The sequence below is a fragment of the Hylobates moloch genome, unplaced genomic scaffold (genome assembly GCF_009828535.3).
Source record: "Hylobates moloch isolate HMO894 unplaced genomic scaffold, HMol_V3 SCAFFOLD_5, whole genome shotgun sequence".
NCBI classification, from domain to species: Eukaryota; Metazoa; Chordata; class Mammalia; order Primates; family Hylobatidae; genus Hylobates; species Hylobates moloch.
The window spans coordinates 7279942-7289610 of record NW_026652280.1 but is presented as its reverse complement, the minus strand read 5'-3'; positions in this window follow the sequence as shown (position 1 = coordinate 7289610).

The following is a 9669-nucleotide window of genomic DNA, read 5'->3' as shown; positions in this document are numbered from 1 at the left end:
CTCCTAGAGTCATAATTTCAGGGTTCCTCTCCTGTGGCACAAATCCCATTGGAGACACAGGTGACATATCTCTCTCATTGTCTCACAGACAACTGGGCCATGGAAAACTGACACAAGATTCTCTGTAAGAAAATAAAAAATGTGTTCCCCAATACAAAGGTCTCGTATTTTTTAATGTATATCTACATGTCTATCCATCCATCCCAGTCTAATCATTTGACTTGCGAGTAACATCTCAGATCCTTCACATTTTGAACTTAACACTCATATCATGTAATAATCAAGCATTCTAGTAAACTTGTCAGAGATGGAAATCAATTTTATTTAAATTAATTAAATTCTACATGGACTTCCTGGTATTTCAAATACATAAGGCCTCCTTTACCATTCTGTTTTTTACAAAATCTTAATCAGTATGATATTTTAAACATGCTGTTTGTAGGCCAGGCACTGTGGCTCATGCCTGTAATCCCAGCACTTTGGGAGGCCGAGGTGGGCGGATCACTTGAGGTCAGGAGTTTGAGACTAGCCTGGCCAACATGGTGAAACTCCATCTCTACTAAAAAAAAAAAAAAAAAAAAATAGCCAGGTGTGGTGGCAGGCACCTGTAATTCCAGCTACTCAGGGGTTTGAGGCAGGAAAATCGCTTGAACCCTGAAGGTAGAGGTTGCAGTGAGCCGAGATTGCTCCACTGCACCCCAGCCTGAGCAATAGAGCCAGACGCCGTCTCAAAAATAAAAATAAAAATACATACTGTTTGTCAAGATGAATAAAAAGTTGATGCTTAACAGATATTTGAAAATGGCAAATCAATATATGTGTTCTCTATGATGGCTCCGTTTGGCCTCAAAAATTAATAAAAATGATGGATACGTGAAACTGCATAGATGATAAAATTGTGCAGGACTTAATTCACAATGTAAATGAGAACACATATAACTGGAAAACTTTGAACATGATTAGTGAATTATATAAATGTCAATATCCTGATTGTGATATTATATATAGGTTTGTAAAATGTTACCATTTGGGAAGTCAAGCAAAATATAATAGAGATCTATCTGTCTGTATTATTTGTTATAATTACATTTAACTCTATAATTATCTAAATTAAAATGTCTATTAAAAACTAGTTAAAGTGTTTTAATAAGGCCAATGAGTGTAAGGAAATCACATGCTGTATCACCCCAAGTTTATCGCCTACACTCAGTATTTATGTAATTTTCATTTTACAAATCTGGAAAATAAGCGGGGCATGGCGACTCACACCTGTAATCCCAGCACTTTGGGAGGCTGAGGTGGGTGGATAACCTGAGGTCAGGAGTTTGAGACCAGCCTGACCAACATGGTGAAACCCCAGTCTCTGTTAAAAATCCAAAATTAGCCAGGCATGGTAGTACATGCCTGTAATCCCAGCTACCTGGGAGGCTGAGGCAGGAGGAGAATCGCTTGAACTCCGGGAAATGGAGGTTGCAGTGAGCTGAGATCGTGTCATTGCACTCCAGCCTGGGCAACAAGAGTAAAACTCTCTCTCTCTCTCTCTCTCTCTCTATATATATATATATATATCCAGAAAATAGGATCAATTAGCATTGTCCCACATGTTTGTCTAAATGATATTTTTTTAGTTCTATATATTACTGTTCACAGTACATGTGAATCAGGTTTGTTAGTGAGGTGATTGACAACAATAAAGGTCATACCTGCATCCCTGAATGTGTTATAATACCCTTGCATTTTGTATATCTGTAAAACTGATACAATGTCCTGAGCACATATCCAGGCTCAGCTATGTGAAGAATTATTCCAAGTTTATTTATATAAAGTAGGACTTGTTGCATTTATTTATATAAAGTAAGGCTTAGTTGTATTGGTGCAGCTGAGCTTACAGTAAATTTTATGTGGTTCTCAAATATCACTTGGAATTATCCAACCACAGCTGTTCCAGTTGGTGGGGGAGCAAGACCTAGAAGTTATTTTCTGCAAACTACTCAGCTATCAGCTGTTTATGCTAGCTGCACTTTCATTTTCTATTATTTAGATAAGGAACATTTGTATGATTCCTATAAGTCGTTTCTGTATTTAGTTTTTAAATTGCACTTAGCCTTCTCCTGACAATTGGCCATATGCTGTTCACACATTTTTACTAACAAAACTTTGTAACTATGAAAATATACTCATCTCTGAAGTATATGATTTAAAATCTTAGAGCAATGAAAATGGAGTTGTGGTGTTGCCCTGAAACTGAAAATTCATAACAAGGCATGTTCTGTTCTCCCCACCAGATGTCACCCTCATACTTCCTTAAGAATCTAGAAACTACATTAGGCAATAATTTTTTTGAATTTTCTGTGGCTGTTCAGTGATACATTTCACTCTCTCAGCTTTGTGTGTTTGTAGAAAATCCATTTCGAGTCATGTCATCATTAGAGAAATATTTTCTACTGTTAATGCATGACTTTAAATAAAATTGGAGACTGATTCTAACAATTAGAACCACTGGAGGAGCTTTCTGTTATTACTGATGCTGACCAACAACTTAGGAAAGCGATGTTCCACATGCTCAGATATTTGCAGTCTCCACTTCTACTTCATTTAAAAGGAAGAGGATAAATCCATCAGGGTTCTAGAAATGCATGCAAACCGCACTGTCCACTCCTGCATCAAGCCCGGCAGCCGCAGCAGGACTACAGCTGTGAGCCTCCTCCTTTAACCGAGTCAGGTGTGCCTTGAGACCAGGTAGGAGATTGTTAGATACTGTTTGTTTGTTTGTTTGTTCGTTTGTTTTTCATTTGTTTTCACTGAATGGTGCAAGAGACTATTTTTAAAATGCTTTGAGATACTCTTTCTCAAAGAAAGATTATTCATAATCCACCCAAGTCTGCAAAATTCACAACCCACCCCTCCACCATTTTATAAACTATGCAACGTATTTGATAGTGGTCAAGTGAGAAAAAGAAAATCAGACATCTAAAACTGGATATTTGAAATTGAGTCTGTATCACTCCAAAGTCAAACTATTTCCACTACAAAAATTGTCAACTCAAAAACCCAAATGTAAAACTGGTTGCCATATTTGAGTCATTTCTAGCATAGTATTCATCACATATACATGGGTTCTGTATGAGAATCACTTAAAATAGTTTACTTTGAATTTAACAACACTTTTTTAAACTGCTACATTTATGAACCAATATAATTATGTTAACATTAATATCAGTAATATTGTTAACATTAATATAAGTAATACTGTTAATATTAATATAAATAATGTAAGTAAATATAAAAATTAAAAAGGTCACATTTCATTTCACAGACCTAGTTTAAGCCCCATAAATTTATTTCAATTCTTAAACATTAAAAAATTATAGTTTGAGTTACCATATGTCTCTTCAAGTTAGATAAATAAGGGTTCTTTGAAAGTCTTCCTTAACTGCCAGTTCTGCTCATTGAAATGGCTTTATACACAGTGATGAAAAGGAGCAAGAACCAGTGAAACTTCTCGATAATGGATACTGAATGTTAATACATAAAAGCCAAATATGCAATTACTATTTATGAAACAAACAACCCCCTAATATATAATAATATTGAGGGTACTATATTAGTCTATTCTTGCAACATGATAACGAAATACCTGAAGCTGGGTAATTTGTAAAGAAAAAACGTTTATTGGTTTATGGTTGTGAGGGTTGTACAAGTGCCCCACCTGCATCTGTTTGGCTTCTGGTGCGGGCCTCAGGAAGCTTATAATCATGGTGGAAGGAGAAGCAAGAGCAGGTGCATCGCATGGCAAGGAGAGCAAGGGCAGTGGGGAGGTGCCGTGCACTTTTAAACAACTGAATCTCAAATGAACTCACAGTGGGAACTCACTCATTAACAACAGGAGGGCGCTAAAACATTCATGAGGGATTAACCTCCTTGACCCAAATACCTCTGACCAGACCCCACCTCTAACACTGGGGATTACATTTCAACATGAGATGTGGAGGGAACAAACGTCCAAACCATATCAGGTACTTATTTTAATGTTGATGGTTCCAAATTATATTCAGTTTTCTTCAGCAAAGGAAATGACATAAAATTGTTATGCTAAACAAATCGTGCAAATCTGATTTAAAGTATGAAACAACCTGTTTTAAATTGTTAAATTCAGTTGTAAACACTGAATGCATCATATATAGATGATATTTTCTTTGGTTCTGATATTTGTTATAAGAAATAATTTCAGAGATAGGTGAGAAAAAAATCATGGTAATAATAATAATGTCTTGGCCAAAAATGTATTATCTTCTGTTCATACTTCTCAATTTTTACTTCAGTCACCTATAACTTCATGAAATATTAGAGTGAGGGGATTTGTACAGGAAACATGAGTTATTATTCTACATGCAAACTGAAGGGAGAATGATTTTGAGCTATGTGACAGAAGTCAGTGCAGCAGATAGAACAGTTCATATATTATTAGTATATCATTAATACTACAATAATTAGTATATCATGAATATAAAATGAGAGAGAGAGAGACTATTATTTAAGCTGTTACCTTAGGCAGTTCATTTATTGGAAAGTAGTTATTGGCAAAACAAACAATATATTAACACCTTTAGGCAGATATTTTCAATTTGAAATATAAACTGAATAGTTTGCCCTTGGGGAAATCACAAAATTAAGTGATTTACTCAAGGTCATGGCAAGTCAGTAGCAGAGCTGATGTTAGAGACTGCTTCTATTTCTGATCAGACTATTTATCCTTCTTCCCAAATTGCTACTGTCAAACAGAACTCAGATATTTTTTAAAATTTAATGTACAGGACCATACTTCCTAGAGTTGACACCCGAGTCATGACATTCTGAGACATGGAAGCTGTCAATCTGCCCATGAGGAGATGAGCACTAGTGTCCCTGACTATAGAGACCTGCAGAGTCTCTTTGTCCATGGGAAAAATGTATTGTTGTGTTGGAGACAGAATGTGCATGGGGCCTTTGCTATACAACGGGCATGACAAGAAAACAAGGGAGTAAGTAGGCATTAAAATCTAAACAAACAACATTTTGGCTTCCTTTTTTTTCTGCACATACTGTGAATCTCATGAGATGTAAGTTGTAGACTTGGTATGGTCAGTAATTTGTTAGGCAAGTTATTTCACCACTTAAAGTCTTAGTTTCTTAGTCCTTAAAATGAGAGGACTGATTACGTGTGCTTCTGTTTCCATGACAGATTCCTAAATCTGTGAAATCAGGGTATAGTTTATTTTTATAGAGCTATGGATGTGAAATAATAAAATACTGCATAGAAAGTATCTGATAGAATAGAGCAATGGCGGAGAGTAAGAAAAAAAAAACAGGCAGCCTCCACGGAGAGCATGAACCCCATTTCATTCATGCAGGTTTTCCAGTGGCACACAGTAGGACCTCATGATGTCCTCTTAATGCACTCTGTCCATATCCAGAGTAAAGCTTAGCATGTTGGATGTGATGTATCTATCTGTTGATTCATTCAACAATTACCCTTTTTTTTTTTTTTGAGACAGAGTCTCACTCTCTTACCCAGGCTGGAGTGCAGTGGCGCGGGATCTCAGCTCACTGCAAGTTCCGCCTCCCCTTGCTGTTTTTGTGATAGTGAGTTCTCACGAGATCTTCTTTAAAAGTGTGTAGCACTTCCCCCTTTGCTGTCTGTCCTGGTGCTATGTGAAGACTGCGCCTGCTTCCCTTTGCTTTCTGCCATGATTGTAAGTTTACTGATCCCCAGCCATGCTTTCCACACAGCCTGTGGAACTGTGAGTCAATTAAACCTCTTTTCCCCATAAGTCACCCAGTCTCAGGTATCTCTTTATAGCAGTGTGAGAATGGACTAATATAGGTGGTATGGGTTAAATTGTGTCCCCAAAACTCATGTGGAAATTGTAACCTTCAATATCACAGAATGTGCCTGTATTTGGAAATAGGGTCTTTATAGATATAATGCAGTTAAGATAAAATCATTAGAGTGGGCCCTAGTCCAATATGACTGTTGTCCTTACCAAAGGGATAGATTCTTCCCTCACAACCCTCGGAAGAAACTCACTCTGCTGACAGCTTGGTCGTGGACTCTCCTTATCCAGAACTCTGAAACAATAGATTGTTATTTTTTAAGGTGCCTAGTTTGGGGTATGTTGTTCAACAACCTTAGCAACCTAATTCAAGAAGTATAATATTGAGAAAAAGTGACTCCTTGCCTTAATTTGTTTTTTATACCAACAGTAGTAAATTAGACTGGTGAAAAACATTTTGGAACTAATAAATAAAACAATGAAAAATAAATGTAAGAAAGATTTTGAAAAGGATGAATCTGCATTATGATGCACATAGCTATTTCATGATTACAAAGTGAGCCATCGGTATTACAGGCTTAAGGAAGGGTGAGCTGGAGCGCACTAGTTTGTGACTGCATTACAGAATTGGTAGGATCTACACATGTGTATGTCATATGCACATAGGCACGTGAAGTTCTAGCCAGAGAAGCTCAACAGAATGTTGGTTTTTTTAATGGACAGCTCAGTTCTTGCAAGTTAAGGTAGTTCAGGATTGCCTCTTTTTACAATAAGCTCTTTACAATTTTGTTTCTATATTCTGCAATTAAATCAAATGGAAGTTCTCAGCAGGGTTTAGGGTGCCCTCACCTTAACAACAATAATCTAGCAAAAAATCAAACTACTGAGTATAATTCAGTGCTCTGATTCTCAGGCCTATATTCTAATCCCAGCACAGTTGATTACTATTCCTGAAGCCTCTTACAAGCGTTTTAAAACTTCTGGCCCTCTGTTTTCTCAGTGGTAAAATGCTCTAAGAATTTAACTTCATAACATGTGAAAATATATAAAAACAATTAAGCATGAAAATACAGAACTGGTGTTATTCTCATGGCACTTTCTAATTGTTTCCCACACATCTAGGCTCATGCACACATCCACACATCCAGTTCAAAGCAATATTACACATATTTTGCAGGAGAATCCTCTTAAATAGTAGCCTTGATTCTCTGATCTCCTGTTGCTACTACTTCTCTGGCACCACACTTCCTCTACTCTAGCTGCCTGCACATAAAGTCTAAATCCCCTGCCATGGCAGTGGAGACCCTTCCCAGTCTGGCCCATGCACAGGTACAGTGGCCTGAATACAGCACTCACCTTATCACCTTTCTACACATCCCCCTGATCAGATCACCCTTTCCTTCTCTGTCACCTGCAGAAGGCCTCCAGCTCCCTAAGTGCTGACTCAAACACAGCCTCATGAAGCTTTAGTGGGCCTCACTGCACACCCAACACTGAACATTGATGTAGAAGCACCAGGGTAACATTTGGTGCCTCATTTGAAAATAATTTTGTCATTAAAGTGACTTTTCACCATTTATTTTAATAAATATATTTATATACTAGGTAGTATATTTATATACTAGCATAGTTTTTCAATACAGCAGCATTGTATCGACTATATTTGGGGGCTGGAAACAACCAGCTTCCAAAATAATATCATAGATTCTTTTGAGTTACTCTGATAGGAAACTCAAGATATAACTTTTAATTCAAGAGAGGACATAACTTAGATAACAGTTAGTCACATTAAAAGAAAGTTCATCATTTGATTCTTGCAAACAGTGATTTCCCTGAGTACCTTTAAAATACTATTTGAAGATGCAATAAAAAACAAAAAAGGGGATATCACCACCGATCCCACAGAAATACAATCTACCATCAGAGAATACTACAAACACCTCTATGCAAATAAACTAGAAAATCTAGAAGAAATGGATAAATTCCTCGACCAATACACCCTCCCAAGACTAAACCAGGAAGAAGTTGAATCTCTGAATAGACCAATAACAGGTTCTGAAATTGTGGCAATAATCAATAGCTTACCAACAAAAAAGAATCCAGGACCTGATGGATTCACAGCTGAATTCTACCAGAGGTACAAGGAGGAACTGGTACCATTCCTTCTGAAACTATTCCAATCGATAGAAAAAGAGGGAATCCTCCCTAACACATTTTGCGAAGCCAGCATCGTCCTGATACCAAAGCCTGGCAGAGACATAACCAAAAAAGAGAATTTCAGACCAATATCCTTGATGAACATTGATGCAAAAATCCTCAATAAAATACTGGCAAACCGAATCCAGCAGCACATCAAAAAGCTTATCCACCATAACCAAGTGGGCTTCATACCTGGGATGCAAGGCTGGTTCAACATATGCAAATCAATCAATGTAATCCAGCATATAAACAGAACCAAAGACAAAAACCACATGATTATCTCAATAGATGCAGAAAAGGCCTTTGACAAAATTCAACAACCCTTCATGCTAAAAACTCTCAATAAATTAGGTATTGATGGGACGTATCTCAAAATAATAAGGGCTGTCTACAACAAACCCACAGCCAACATCATACTGAATGGGCAAAAACTGGAAGCATTCCCTCTGAAAACTGGCACAAGACAGGGATGCCCTCTCTCACCACTCCTATTCAACATAGTGCTGGAAGTTCTGGCCAGAGCAATCAGGCAGGAGAAGGAAATAAAGGGTATTCAATTAGGAAAAGAGGAAGTTAAATTGTCCCTGTTTGCAGATGACATGATTGTATATCTAGAAAACCCCATTGTCTCAGCCCCAAATCTCCTTAAGCTGATTAGCAACTTCAGCAAAGTCTCAGGATACAAAATCAATGTACAAAAATCACAAGCATTCTTGTACACCAATAACAGACAAACAGAGAGCCAAATCATGAGTGAACTCCCATTCACAATTGCTTCAAGGAGAATAAAATACCTAGGAATCCAACTTACAAGGGATGTGAAGGAACTCTTCAAGGAGAACTACAAACCACTGCTCAATGAAATCAAAGAGGATACAAACAAATGGAAGAACATTCCATGCTCATGGGTTGGAAGAATCAATATCGTGAAAATGGCCATACTGCCCAAGGTAATTTATAGATTCAATGCCATCCCCATCAAGCTACCAATGACTTTCTTCACAGAATTGGAAAAAACTACTTTAAAGTTCATATGGAACCAAAAAAGAGCCCGCATCACCAAGTCAATCCTAAGCCAAAAGAACAAAGCTGGAGGCATCACGCTACCTGACTTTAAACTATACTACAAGGCTACAGTCACCAAAACAGCATGGTACTGGTACCACAACAGAGACATAGATCAATGGAACAGAACAGAGCCCTCAGAAATGATGCCACATATCTACAACTATCTGATCTTTGACAAACCTGACAAAAACAAGAAATGGGGAAAGGATTCCCTATTTAATAAATGGTGCTGGGAAAACTGGCTAGCCATATGTAGAAAGCTGAAACTGGATCCCTTCCTTACATCTTATACAAAAATTAATTCAAGATGGATTAAAGACTTAAGTGTTAGACCTACAACCATTAAAATCCTACAAGAAAACCTAGGCAATACCATTGAGGACATAGGCATGGGCAAGGACTTCATGTCTAAAACACCAAAAGCAATGGCAACAAAAGCCAAAATTGACAAATGGGATCTCATTAAACTAAAGAGCTTCTGCACAGCAAAAGAAACTACCATCAGAGTGAACAGGCAACCTACAGAATGGGAGAAAATTTTTGCAACCTACTCATCTGACAAAGGGCTAATATCCAGAATCTACAATGA